The 14,460-nt window shown below is 49.9% G+C and overlaps 3 non-coding genes across 3 annotated transcripts; all 3 read right to left on the bottom strand.

Moving 5' to 3' along the window:
- Positions 1 to 1,613: 1,613 nt before the first annotated feature.
- Positions 1,614 to 1,685, bottom strand: TRNAD-GUC (transfer RNA aspartic acid (anticodon GUC)). The gene has a single exon. It is a non-coding gene; the product is annotated as a tRNA-Asp (tRNA).
- A 7,942-nt stretch (positions 1,686 to 9,627) lies between these two features.
- On the bottom strand, positions 9,628 to 9,699 carry TRNAD-GUC (transfer RNA aspartic acid (anticodon GUC)). The gene has a single exon. It is a non-coding gene; the product is annotated as a tRNA-Asp (tRNA).
- A 2,704-nt stretch (positions 9,700 to 12,403) lies between these two features.
- TRNAD-GUC (transfer RNA aspartic acid (anticodon GUC)) lies at positions 12,404 to 12,475 on the bottom strand. The gene has a single exon. It is a non-coding gene; the product is annotated as a tRNA-Asp (tRNA).
- Between the last annotated feature and the right edge of the window lie 1,985 nt (positions 12,476 to 14,460).

Genomic DNA, 14,460 nt, shown 5'->3' on the forward strand with positions numbered 1-14,460 from the left:
TGGTGGCCCACCAGATCCTTATCAGGTGATCTGGTCCCCAATTAGTAAATTTGACATAAGATAACGATCTTCGGAAAAAGAGCACCGTCGCAGGCCCTTACTCCGAGCCATTCTGTTGTCAGATAACCTGCCGATGTATCTGTTGAGATTGGTGCCTTTAAGAATAATAACTGTTTTGATTGTGTTTTTTTTATCGCCGTATAATCTTTCAAGTATCTTTCAGTCATAATCGCCGCACGTACTCGCATCCTCTACAGAATATTCAACTGTCCCGTGACCCAAGGTGCTAACAACGTGATAAGGGTTGCGTATGATCAATAAGGAGGGCGGTACTGCGTGAACAATATTGAGTATAATCATTCATTAAAGTTAAGGTTTTTCTTAGCATAGTATTTGCATGTTTTAACGACTCTCTCTCTCACTAACAACCATCGCGTTATGCGGGATCCATGTGCCGTTGTCAAGTGAAATCAGACAATCATTGATGATACTGTACTGATAACGTGTTGACGTTCCGGGATTGAGAGTTCGCATACTATATCATAGTTGAGGTTGAATTAGTAATAAATTGATTAATACAGAAGTGGTTGTGTGATTCTTTCCTGAAGTCTATGCATAAGATCTGCTTCTGCGTTGAGATCTGAACTTGGTGACCTTAATAAACACACATACATACTCAGTAAATGTTAAAGCGATAACGGGGTGAACCGGGGACCTAAAGATAAGCGAGAATGAGACGAACCTAGACAACGATGCCGAGTTAATCTAAGTTAATCTTGCATACTTACACCACACCTGCATAACTGCATACGATTAATTGCCTTATTCCGATCGATAACCCACCCTCGTCACCGAGGCGGGGTCTGGTTATCATAACGACTTGCATTATCATAATTACACCCACTCGCATAATTACTACGATTACCTCTCGAATTGGCATAACTAAATGTGCATAATTACATAAATTAACATATTTCCGGATAATTACACATTTGGCCAAATTTCATTTGATTATTATTATTTTCACTGAATATTCATAACCCACATATACAACATAATAATTTCACCCACGCACGCATACAACACATCAACATTTTGATACCCAACATATACAACAAAATGAACCCATATTCTCGGCATATTACCGATTGAAATGAAGAGGGGTTTATCTTTAAAAGTTCAAGCTGGTTAGAGCAGCAGGTTACTTCACAATTGGTGAAAATCACGTTATTGAAGTCAAGAACAAGTCCTTATAAATTGTAATAACAATGAGAGCCAGTGCCATTTTTTAAAAAAGATTTTTTCTCCCCGACGGGGAATTGAACCCTGGTCTCCCTCGTTCCATGTGGGAAAACTAACGACGTTACTATCGAGGACTCGGTCAGAGTGGGGCAGATTTGTGATTGACAGAAATTATAACTAGAAATAATCTCTAATACTCAATAAATAATTGCTTGAAATGTTGAAGGATTCATCTTTATAAGTTAAGGCTTTTGAGTGCAGCAGGTGATTTAACGTTTGGTGAAATTAACGTTATAAAAGGGAACAGCAAGTGATTTTAAATTGTAATAACAATGAGAGCCAGTCGCCAAAACATTTTAAAGAGTATTGCTCTCCCCGACGGGGAATTGAACCCCGGTCTCCCGCGTGACAGGCGGGGATACTAACCACTATACTATCGAGGACTCGCTCAGAATGCGACTGATTCTAGATTGACTGATATTATAACAAATAGAAATGAACCCATATTCTCGGCATTTTACTGATTGAAATGAAGAGGGGTTTTTCTTTAAAAGTTCAAGCTGGTTAGAGCAGCAGGTTACCTAACGATTGGTGAAAATCACGTGATTAAAGTCAAGAGCAAGTCCTTTTAAATTGTAATAACAATGAGAGCCAGTGGCCATTTTTTTAAAAAGAGTTGCTCTCCCCGACGGGAAATTGAACCCTGGTCTCCCGCGTTACATGTGTAGTGGTGATAAGCGCTGGGGTAGGGATCGTGTGTCAGCGCGTAGTGATTGGCTGTGTGTGTTGGTGACGCGCGCTGATGGTGAAGGATCAGGGGTCAGCGCGGGGTCATGGGTTATGTGGTAGTGATTGGCTGTGTGCCGGTGACGCGCTTGAGAGGGAGTGATCGTGTGGCAGCGCGGCGTGATTGGTTGTGTAGTGGTAACACGCGCTGGGGAAAACGGATCGTAGGAATAGCGCGTCGTGATTGGTCAACTAAGGACCGATGCTCACGTCGAGGTCCGCATACACTCCGTCTCCCATGAGCGGGGACTATATAAGGGGATGAGCACAGGCGCACGGGGAGGGAGTACCAGCGAAGACTGAAGACGGAGGAGGAGGCGGAACCCTGGGACCCGGGGCCGAACGTCCGTGAGAGAGCCGGCTCGTGGGACTCAGAGGTTGTGGCCCACGCCCAAGCTGGGGTGGGCCTGTAGGCTCCACGGCTGTTACGGGGTCAAGTGAAGTGTGTGTAGCCGGAGGAATAGAAGCTACACGAGTCAAGTGAAGTGTGTGTAGCCGGAGGAATAGAAGCTACACGAGTCAAGTGAAGTGTGTGTAGCCGGAGGAATAGAAGCTACACGAGTCAAGTGAAGTGTGTGTAGCCGGAGGAATAGAAGCTACACGAGTCAAGTGAAGTGTGTGTAGCCGGAGGAATAGTAACTACACGTGTCGAGTGAAGTGTGTGTCGACCGAGGAATAGAGACCACTCGTTGTATAGTGACAAGTCAAGATTTAATAAAAAGTGTGTTACCCGTCAAGGAGTTTCCTGCCGTCATTCAAATACTTCAACTGGCGTCAGAAGTGAAACAGTCTTCCAAGCATGGATACAAGGAAGACCCGTCGGACTCACGAGATTGACCACGAGGATAACCTTGACGACTCGGGCCAGCTGGCATCGGGGGGTGAGGAAGAAGAAATGCCGACGCCGCAGGATCCGCCGAGGGCGCTGGACGAGCGATTGGGGACCAAAGCCGTGCTCCGCGAGGCGCACTCCCGTCTGGCGGAGCTGCTGCTCGCCGCCGCGTCCATCCTGGCGGAGATCAGCACGTCGGGAGGAGCGGGGACGTCGGCGGACATTCAACAGGGTCGCCCCGCGGATTCCCGCCAAAATGACTGGGGGATTTCCGCCCTTTCTACTGCACGGCCATCTTTTGGCGGGAACAGCGAGCACCACGTGGCGGCGGTTCTCCAAGCGCGCCCGCTTACGTCATCAACGCGCGCTGTGGACCGCCATCAGACACCCGCCATTGGGGCCGCCATCTCGCACACCGACGGAGCGGCGGGGAGGAACCACGAGGCAGAGGACGACTTCATCTTTCAACAGCGCCTTCCAACATTGTCAGCCTTCAAGGCGGATGGCGGGGACTGGGGCCAATTCCAGCGCAGATTTCTGGCGCATCAGAAAATGTCCGCCTGGTCCGACGCTACGGCGCTGCGGGCACTGCCTGCCATGTTGGACGACAACGCGCTCGTGGCCTTCACGTCAGCACGGAGGTCGGACCGCTCCACGCTTAAGGCCGCGTTGGGTCTCATGGCCAAGGTCTACAGACCTCCGCGCGCCATGGGACCTCGGCTGGACGACGACCAAGGCCTCAAGTCGTCCCTACTAACCCCGGCAAGTCGCGGCACCTCACATGCTCGGCCTACATGCACGACACACATGGGCCGTCGCGTTGCGGCGGAGGAGAGCCGGTTAGGGTTCGGGGATTCGGTTCGGCGAGGGGGGTTCGGCCGGGACCGGGGGGACATTAAATGGTCGGAGTTGGGGCACAGAATAGTGGCTGCCTCGGCGGGATCATCCGTCGTTATGGGATTCATTGATGGGGTCGAGGTCAGGGTGTTAGTGGACACGGGGGCGTCGGCGACTATTATATCGGACCTCATTTACAACATTCTCCCCGTCCAATGTCGACCGCTGCTCCCAGTGGACGTGCCATTTTACGCCGCTAATGGGGGATCGTTTGGCATTATCGGTCAGATTAGGGCGTCCATTTGCATTGGAGATATAAATTGTTGGGACCCGTTTTCGTTTCTTCTTCCTTGGCGGTTCCTTGTCTATTGGGCACAGATTTTTTGGCTAAAATGCCCATTAAAATTCTCATCGATCAGCGTTGCATTGACCTACCATCGGGTCGCCGTATTTCATTTTTGATGAACCCTACTGAAATTCGGACGGCGTGCGCTACGATACAAGCGTTGGCGACACAGACCGTGCACGTGCCCCCGGGTTCACAGATGTTAATTCCCCTCCGGTTGCGGAAACCGTGGGTGGGGGAGACCTCGGAACAAGGCATGCTTTTGGGTCCTTCAAATAGGGCTGTCGGGAGTCTCGATTTGTCGGTGGCTCACACTTTGGTTCGGGCTGACAAGGACCCGTTTGTGATGGCCGTTATTCAGCAGGGCACCGTGCTAGCTCACGCGGCACGGGTCCCTGCGGAAGAGCGGCTGGTTGCGCAGGTTGATCCGAGCCCCACGCGGAACATCACAGCGAGGGAGGACCTTGGATGGGTCGATTCGCTGTGCGCGGACTCGAACGATTTGTCAACGGTACAGTTGGGTGCGCTGCGTGCGTTGCTGATAGAGTTTTCTGATGTGTTCAGTAAGCATAAGTATGACATTGGGTGCACGAACCTGTTACGCCACCATATTGAAACGGGCGATGCGGCACCGGTCAGGCAAAATCCCTTCCGACTGAGTCCTGCTGAGAAGGAACACGTTCAGTCGGCCGTCAACGATATGCTGAAAGCCGACATTATTTCGCCTTCTTCCAGTCCTTGGGGAGCACCTATTGTGCTGGTTAAAAAGCAGGACGGGTCCTTGCGATTTTGCGTAGATTTCCGTCGCCTGAATAAAATCTCTGTGGCTGACGCGTATCCGCTCCCCAGAATGGACGAGTCCCTCGATGCATTGTCTGGTGCGCGATATTTTTCGACTCTTGATTTATTATCGGGATTCTGGCAGTTGCCACTCGACGACGAGTCTAAACCTAAGACAGCATTTCGGACTCCAGGGGGCCTGTTCCAGTTTAACCGGTTACCCATGGGACTTCACTCCGCTCCCGCGACGTTTCAGCGCCTTATGGAGTTGGTTTTGTCGGGCTTGCAATGGGATACGTGCTTGATTTACCTTGACGATGTCATTGTTTTCAGTAAGACGTTTGAGGAACACCTCCAGCGATTGAGAGGGGTGTTCTTGAGAATGCGATCGGCTAATTTAAAGTTTAAACCGGCCAAATGCCACCTTCTTCGTAAGTCTGTTAGATACTTGGGCCACATTGTCGACTCTTCGGGGATCTCTACCGATCCCGCGAAGACGGACTGTGTCAGTTCATGGCCGACGCCCACGTCAGTTTCGGACGTGCGCAGTTTCACCGGTTTTGCTTCTTATTACCGCCGATTCGTTGAGCATTTCGCCACCATTGCAAAACCCTTGCACACTCTAACGGCAAAAGGAGTCAAGTTCCGATGGGGACCGGAGGAGGAGGCCGCGTTCTGCTCCTTCCGGGACGCCTTGGTGGGTGCCCCACCCTTGCGTTATTCTGACTTTGCGAGTCCCTTCTTGCTAGACACGGATGCTAGCAACACGGGCATTGGGGGGGTGCTCTCGCAATTCGTTGGGGGAGTCGAAAGAGTGGTCGCCTATGGTAGCAGGGTATTGTCACCGGCGGAGCAGCGCTACTGCGTCACCCATCGCGAGCTGCTTGCTATTGTTTTTTTTGTAAAACAATTTAGACCGTATCTCTATGGCCGTCACTTTACGGTCCGGACGGACCACGCGGCGCTTCAGCATTCATTGAGGGTCGCCCAACCCTCGGGCCAATTGTCACGGTGGTTGGAAGTCCTCCAGGACTATCAGTTCACGACTACATACCGTAAGGGGTTGCGCCACACAAACGCCGATGCCCTGTCGCGATTGTCGCCTTGTCACAAATGTGCGTGCTTATCGGGATCGGCGCGCTGTAAACCGACAGTTGGGGAAGGTATGGGGGCGTTGGCTGCGACCGCGGGTGCACCAATCGGGGATGTTCCCGCTACCCCTGAGGGAGAGGACTCGCTACTCTCACTGTCGCTGATTGAGTGGGGCCGTCTCCAAATGGAAGACAGCTCCCTGCTAGCATTGCGCCGCAGGGTGGGGGGTCCCGAGGAGGGCCGGGAGCGAACTGGCTCCTGGGTACTTAAGCAAGGCCTATTAATGAGATGGGATAGTTTGTCCCGGCGGCACGCACTTGTGGTGCCTTCCGCTGTGAGGGGAAAGTTGTCCTGGCCGCACATGAACGCCTCTTGCATTTGGGAGTAAACAAAACGCTTGCTCTGCTTCAGCGTGACTGTTATTGGCCTGGGATGGGGAGTGACGTGGTGAATATTCTAAAGGGATGTGTTGATTGCGCCAGACGGAAACCACCGTCCGTGGCATCTAATCCACCGCTGCAATCTATTCAGGTCTCGCGCACTAACGAGCTCGTTGCGCTCGATATTTTGGGGCCTTTTCCAGTCACGCCTAGGGGTAATAAGTACCTGTTGGTGGGTGTCGAATATTTTACCCGGTGGCCTATGGCGTGGCCACTCGCCAACCAGTCGGCGGCGGCTGTGACGGACGCCTTTGTCCAGGGCTACGTCCTGGACAAGGGGGCTCCCGAACGCTTGCTGACCGACCAAGGAAAACTTTTTTCAAGTAAATTGCTGCAAGAGGTGTGCGACCTATTGGGTACTAAGAAGGTGCGTACCTCCCCGTACCACCCACAAACGGACGGGATGGTGGAGAGACTCCACAGGACTTTGACTTCTATGCTGTGCCAGCAGGTGTGTGAGGCACATGTTGATTGGGACCTGCAGGTCCCGGGGGTCCTCGCCGCGTATAGAATGGCCCCCCATTCAGCAACGGGATTTTCCCCATTCTATCTGATGTACGGTCGGGAAGCCGACCCGCCCATGGAAACGCAGCTGGGCCTGTCCGCACCACGAACAAATTCGAAATTGGCAGAACATATTAAATTTAATATCCATAAGCTGACAGAGGCAAGGGAGGCCACACGGCTTAATTCGCGGGCTCGCCAAATTGCAAACGAGCGGTTGCGTGCACGGAAGGTGTCCGTGCACGACTGGAAACCAGGTGATAGGGCCTGGCTGCATTGCCCTCAGGCACCTTTGGCTACGTCGCCTAAATTGTTGAAGCCATGGCAGGGACCCGTGGAGGTCGTGCGGGTTGCACGCCCCCAGTGCGTTCAAATAAAATGGGGAAAGCGCCGTTGGTACGTCCACCCCTCCCGACTGAAACCGTTCTCGCCTCCATATGGCCTCCCTTTGTGTCGTGAGGGCCGAGCATGTGACGTGACCGACGACCCAAGGGGGGAAATGTCTCTGCCTGATCCTCACATGTCTCCGCCTGATCCGCTCCCAGGTGTCTCGGAACTGACAGCTGCCGACCACCGGCGGCCGGATCTTCGCGGCGCGGCCGGTCCTTCCAGGCCCGATCCGCGCCGTCCAGAGCAGCCGGAGCCACCGGACGGTCATCAGCGTCCCGTCCCATACGACGCACCGGCCAGGCGGACTCGCGCTAGGTCGCGCTACTTGTTATGATCTACCGATTGAGGAGTCGAGGCGGCCGGAGCGCCTCGTCACTGCATGTAGTCGCAGAGACACTGGACGCGTTCATTTTCTGGAATTCGCTTTTATTATGTTGTTCGTCGGGCTGTACATAGCTTCTTATCTAGGTGTTGTGTGTGTTGTTGTTGACTTTTATTGTGTTGGTTGTCGATTTGTACATAGGTTGTTGTTGTTGTTGTTGTGTTGTTGTTGTTGCGTTACAGGGCACACTGGGGGGTGGGGTTTTTCTTGTGTTGACGTTGTGTTGTGTTGTTGTTTAGCAGCCGGGCTGGCTGCGAGCTATGTGGGAGGGGGTGATGTAGTGGTGATACGCGCTGGGGTAGGGATCGTGTGTCAGCGCGTAGTGATTGGCTGTGTGTGTTGGTGACGCGCGCTGACGGTGAAGGATCAGGGGTCAGCGTGGGGTCATGGGTTATGTGGTAGTGATTGGCTGTGTGCCGGTGACGCGCTTGAGAGGGAGTGATCGTGTGGCAGCGCGGCGTGATTGGTTGTGTAGTGGTAACACGCGCTGGGGAAAACGGATCGTAGGAACAGCGCGTCGTGATTGGTCAACTAAGGAGCGATGCTCACGTCGAGGTCCACATACACTCCGTCTCCCGTGAGCGGGGACTATATAAGGGGATGCGCACAGGCGCACGGGGAGGGAGTACCAGCGAAAACTGAAGACGGAGGAGGAGGCGGAACCCTGGGACCCGGGGCCGAACGTCCGAGAGAGGGCCGGCTCGTGGGACTCAGAGGTTGTGGCCCACGCCCAAGCTGGGGTGGGCCTGTAGGCTCCACGGACGTTACGGGGTCAAGTGAAGTGTGTGTAGCCGGAGGAATAGAAGCTACACGAGTCAAGTGAAGTGTGTGTAGCCGGAGGAATAGAAGCTACACGAGTCAAGTGAAGTGTGTGTAGCCGGTGGAATAGAAGCTACACGAGTCAAGTGAAGTGTGTGTAGCCGGAGGAATAGAAGCTACACGAGTCAAGTGAAGTGTGTGTAGCCGGAGGAATAGTAACAACACGTGTCGAGTGAAGTGTGTGTCGTCCGAGGAATAGAGACCACTCGTTGTATAGTGACAAGTCAAGATTTAATAAAAAGTGTGTTACCCGTCAAGGAGTTTCCTGCCGTCATTCAAATACTTCACATGTGGGGAATCTAACGGCTTTACTATCGAGGACTCGGTCAGAGTTGGGCAGATTTGTGATTGACAGAAATATTAACTAGAAATAATCTCTAATACTCAATAAATAATAGCTTGAAATGTTGAAGGATTCATCTTTAAAAGTTAAGGCTTTTGAGTGCCGCAGGTGATTCAACGTTTGGTGAAATTAACGTTATAAAAGGGAACAGCAAGTGATTTAAAATTGTAATAACAATGAGAGCCAGTGGCCAAAACATTTTAAAAAGTGTAGCTCTCCCCGACGGGGAATTGAAACCCGGTCTCCCGCGTGACAGGCGGGGATACTAACCACTATACTATCGAGGACTCGCTCGGAATTCGACTGATTCTAGATTGACTGATATTATAAAAAGTAGAAATGAACCCATATACTCGGCATATTACCGATTGAAATGAAGAGGGGTTTATCTTCAAAAGTTCAAGCTGGTTAGAGCAGCCGGTTACTTCACAATTGGTGAAAATCACGTGATTGAAGTCAAGAGCAAGTCCTTTTAAATTGTAATAACAATAAGAGCCAGTGGCCATTTTTTTAAAAAGAGTTTTTCTCCGCGACGGGGAATTGAACCCTGGTCTCCCGCGTTACATTTGGGGAACCTAACGGCTTTACTATCGAGGACTCGGTCAGAGTGGGAAGATTTGTGATTGACAGAAATAATAACTAGAAATAATCTCTAATACTCAATAAATAATAGCTTGAAATGTTGAAGGATTCATCTTTAAAAGTTAAGGCTTTTGAGTGCAGCAGGTGATTTAACGTTTGGTGAAATTAACGTTATAAAAGGGAACAGCAAGTGATTTTTAATTGTAATAACAATGAGAGCCAGTGGCCAATTTCTTTTTTAAAAGTGTTGCTCTCCCCGACGGGGAATTGAACCCCGGTCTCCCGCGTGACAGGCGGGGATACTAACCACTATACTATCGAGGACTCGCTCGGAATTCGACTTATTCTAGATTGACTGATATTATAGAAAGTAGAAATGAACCCATATACTCGGCATATTACCGATTTAAATGAAGAGGGGTTTATCTTCAAAAGTTCAAGCTGGTTAGAGCAGCCGGTTACTTCACAATTGGTGAAAATCACGTGATTGAAGTCAAAAGCAAGTCCTTTTAAATTGTAATAACAATAAGAGCCAGTGGCCATTTTTTTAAAAAGAGTTTTTCTCCGCGACGGGGAATTGAACCCTGGTCTCCCGCGTTACATTTGGGGAACCTAACGGCTTTACTATCGAGGACTCGGTCAGAGTGGGAAGATTTGTGATTGACAGAAATTATAACTAGAAATAATCTCTAATACTCAATAAATAATAGCTTGAAATGTTGAAGGATTCATCTTTAAAAGTTAAGGCTTTTGAGTGCAGCAGGTGATTTAACGTTTGGTGAAATTAACGTTATAAAAGGGAACAGCAAGTGATTTTAAATTGTAATAACAATGAGAGCCAGTGGCCAATTTCTTTTTTAAAAGTGTTGCTCTCCCCGACGGGGAATTGAACCCCGGTCTCCCGCGTGACAGGCTGGGATACTAACCACTATACTATCGAGGACTCGCTCGTTTTTCGACTGATTCTAGATTGACTGATATTATAAAAAGTAGAAATGAACCCATATACTCGGCATATTACCGATTGAAATGAAGAGGGGTTTATCTTCAAAAATTCAAGCTGGATAGAGCAGCCGGTTACTTCACAATTGGTGAAAATCACGTGATTGAAGTTAAGAGCAAGTCCTTTTAAATTGTAATAACAATAAGAGCCAGTGGCCATTTTTTTAAAAAGAGTTGCTCCCCAGACGGGGAATTGAACCCTGGTCTCCCGCGTTACATTTGGGGAACCTAACGGCTTTACTATCGAGGACTCGGTCAGAGTGGGGCAGATTTGTGATTGACAGAAATTATAACTAGAAATAATCTTTAATACTTAATAAATAATCGTTTGAAATGAAGATGGATTCATCTTTAAAAGTTAAGGCTTTTGAGTGCACCAGGTGATTTAACGTTTGGTGAAATTAACGTTATAAAAGGGAACAGCAAGTTATTTTGAATTGTAATAACAATGAGATCCAGTGGCCAAAACCTTTTGTAAAGTGTATCTCTCCCCGACGGGGAATTGAACTCCGGTCTCCCGCGTGACAAGCGGGGATACTAACCACTATACTATCGAGGACTCGCTCAGAATTCGACTGATTCTAGATTGACTGATATTATAACAAGTAGAAATGAACCCATATACTCGGCATATTACTGATTGAAATGAAGAGGAGTTTATCTATAAAGTTTTAGCTGGTTAGAGCTGCAGGTTACCTAACGATTAGGGAAAATCACGTGATTAAAATCAAAAGCACGCCATTTCAAATAGTAATAACAATAAGGAGAGCTAGAGGCCAAAACATGTTTTAAAAGAGTAGTTCTTCCCGACGGGGAATTGAACCCTGGTCTCCCGCGTTCCATGTGGGCAAACTAACGACGTTACTATCGAGGACTCGGTCAGAGTCGGGCTAATTCGTGATTGACAGCAATTATAACAGAAAAAAACTCATATTCTCAGTAGATAATAGCTTGAAATGAAGAAGGATTCATCTTTAAAAGTTCAGGCTTTTGAGTGCAGCAGGTGACTCAACGTTTGGTGAAATTAACGTGATAAAAGGGAACAGCAAGTAATTTTAAATTGTAATAACAATGAGAGCCAGTGTCCATTTTCTTTTTTTAAAGAGTAGTTCTTCCCGACGGGGAATTGAACCCTGGTCTCCCGCGTTACATGTGGGGAACCTAACGACTTTACTATCGAGGACTCGGTCAGAGTGGGGCAGATTTGTGATTGACAGAAATTGTAACTAGGACTTAATAAATAATCGTTTGAAATGAAGAAGGAGTCATCTTTAAAAGTTCAGGCTTTTGAGTGCAGCAGGTGACTTAACGTTTGGTGAAATTAACGTTATAAAAGTGAACAGCAAGTGATTTAAAATTGTAATAACAATGAGAGCCAGTGGCCAAAACATTTTAAAAAGTGTAGCTCTCCCCGACAGGGAATTGAATCCCGGTCTCCCGCGTGACAGGCGGGGATACTAACCACTATACTATCGAGGACTCGCTCGGAATTCGACTGATTCTAGATTGACTGATATTATAAAAAGTAGAAATGAACCCATATACTCGGCATATTACCGATTGAAATGAAGAGGGGTTTATCTTCAAAAGTTCAAGCTGGTTAGAGCAGCCGGTTACTTCACAATTGGTGAAAATCACGTGATTGAAGTCAAGAGCAAGTCCTTTTAAATTGTAATAACAATAAGAGCCAGTGGCCATTTTTTTAAAAAGAGTTTTTCTCCGCGACGGGGAATTGAACCCTGGTCTCCCGCGTTACATTTGGGGAACCTAACGGCTTTACTATCGAGGACTCGGTCAGAGTGGGAAGATTTGTGATTGACAGAAATAATAACTAGAAATAATCTCTAATACTCAATAAATAATAGCTTGAAATGTTGAAGGATTCATCTTTAAAAGGTAAGGCTTTTGAGTGCAGCAGGTGATTTAACGTTTGGTGAAATTAACGTTATAAAAGGGAACAGCAAGTGATTTTTAATTGTAATAACAATGAGAGCCAGTGGCCAATTTCTTTTTTAAAAGTGTTGCTCTCCCCGACGGGGAATTGAACCCCGGTCTCCCGCGTGACAGGCGGGGATACTAACCACTATACTATCGAGGACTCGCTCGGAATTCGACTTATTCTAGATTGACTGATATTATAAAAAGTAGAAATGAACCCATATACTTGGCATATTACCGATTGAAATGAAGAGGGGTTTATCTTCAAAAGTTCAAGCTGGTTAGAGCAGCCGGTTACTTCACAATTGGTGAAAATCACGTGATTAAAGTCAAGAGCAAGTGTGGTGCCACAGCGACGGGGCCGCTCTGCCGAGCCAGGGAGCCGCCCGGCTTCCACCGCCGCACTGCCCCCCATCACCCCCCCCCCACATAAACACGCACCCGCACCCACGTAGGGTCTCGTGGTCGGGTCACCTACCCTGAGTTTTCACCCGATTGCCCCCTAGGGGGGTTACCCCACGGTTTCTCAGGGCCAGGGAATTGGACAGGACCCTTCCCAGGCCAAGTAACACTGCGGCGCCGTGGGCGGATTTGAAATCGCACGACCACGGCGAGCTCAGAGAGCCCCGCAGTTAGAAACGCATACAAACACAAACACGGGTCAGCAAGGCAGATAGCTAGGATCAGGACCCGGGGCTACTGTTTGGTCGAAAGGTCAAAGGCCGGCGGGATCGCAAAAGGGCGGGAAATCCTAGGCTCAGGATTGGTCGAGAGACCAAGGCGGTCGGGACCGGGGCGCCTAGCCTTTTATGTGAATAGTAGAAAAGACGGAGGGCAGAGTAGGGGAGTCAGTCTTCTTCTGGAGTTGTGACACGGAGTCAGCGACGAGGGAGTCATCGGGCGAGCCGCTAGACTGTCTGCAGGACGATCTGAGCGCCGCAAGGTCACCAAGGACTACAGACGGTATCGTATTACGCGCCTTACAACACCTCAGAGCGGAGAGTAGGATCCGTAGGAAAGGGTTAGTTCGGGGCAAGGACAAGTAGGAAAGCGGTTTAACAGAGAGCGCAGCATAGAATAGGGCTGCACGCCACTAGAGAGTGGGTTAGAAGCGCCTTGCTGGCCCGCACACACACACACGGGTGGCTCGGTGGGTTAACTAGGGCTAATAAAATCTGGAGCGTAGTAACAAAACCGTGTTGTTGGGTGTTTTTGAACGTGGTATTAGCGTGCACTGCATTCGCGGGTGTGTGGTCGTTGTATGCGTAAAGGCCGTGGTCTCTGTACGATTGTGCGGGTACGGAGGTGTGTGTGTTAACGTCCGGGGAGAGCACTTTTGTGTCGGCGTGTGCCCCGCTTGCGTGTGCTCGTTACGTGCGTAAAGTGCGGCGCGGTGGTGGGTCCCTGACCCCCAGCCCCGCGGCTCGAGCGCGTAATCGGCTGCGCATTGTTGTACGGTTTATCTCGCGGCGCAGAGCGGCGCAAGAGTGAGTGCCGTGCAGAGCTGGGTGGGGGTGTGCGCGTACGTAATTAACCATGCCTGCTACGCGGACCCGCGGTGGAGGGGAATCCTCGGGCGACGGCTCCCACACCATGGGTGAGGAACCTAGCAGCGGTTCGCTTAGCAGCGGGGGGGCGATTGACGATGTTAGCCCGGCCGTTAGCATTATTGAGGGAGGGATCTCGGGGGCTAGCGACCCCCACAAATTGGTGTCAGAAGCGGTACGGACCCCCGCGTTACCTCACGCTAAAATAAGACTAATATTTACCGGCCGGGGGGCCCCTTCGTGGAAGGCATTCGCCCGCAATCTCTTAGGGGCCAAGGAAATTAATGGATGGACGGACGCGCAGGCAGTACGTCAACTTAATATGAATCTTGATGGGCGGGCAGCCGATTTTGTAGAAGCGTTACCCGCGAGCGCACAGACACAGCTAGAGGAGCTGATGCGCCGACTCGATCAGCGTTTTGGCACGCGTGACGAGGAGGAAGCAAAATCGGCCTTAGAGGCGCGCCGTCGCCAACCTGGCGAAGATCTACGTGATTACGCCGAGGATGTGCGCGAGTTAACAAAGATCGCACGCCCGGGGTACGCAACTGATGTTATTGAGGAACTGGCCGCCGAGAAAATCCAGCGGTACCTGTCT

This window comes from Lampetra fluviatilis, chromosome 66 (genome assembly GCF_964198595.1).
Source record: "Lampetra fluviatilis chromosome 66, kcLamFluv1.1, whole genome shotgun sequence".
NCBI classification, from domain to species: Eukaryota; Metazoa; Chordata; class Hyperoartia; order Petromyzontiformes; family Petromyzontidae; genus Lampetra; species Lampetra fluviatilis.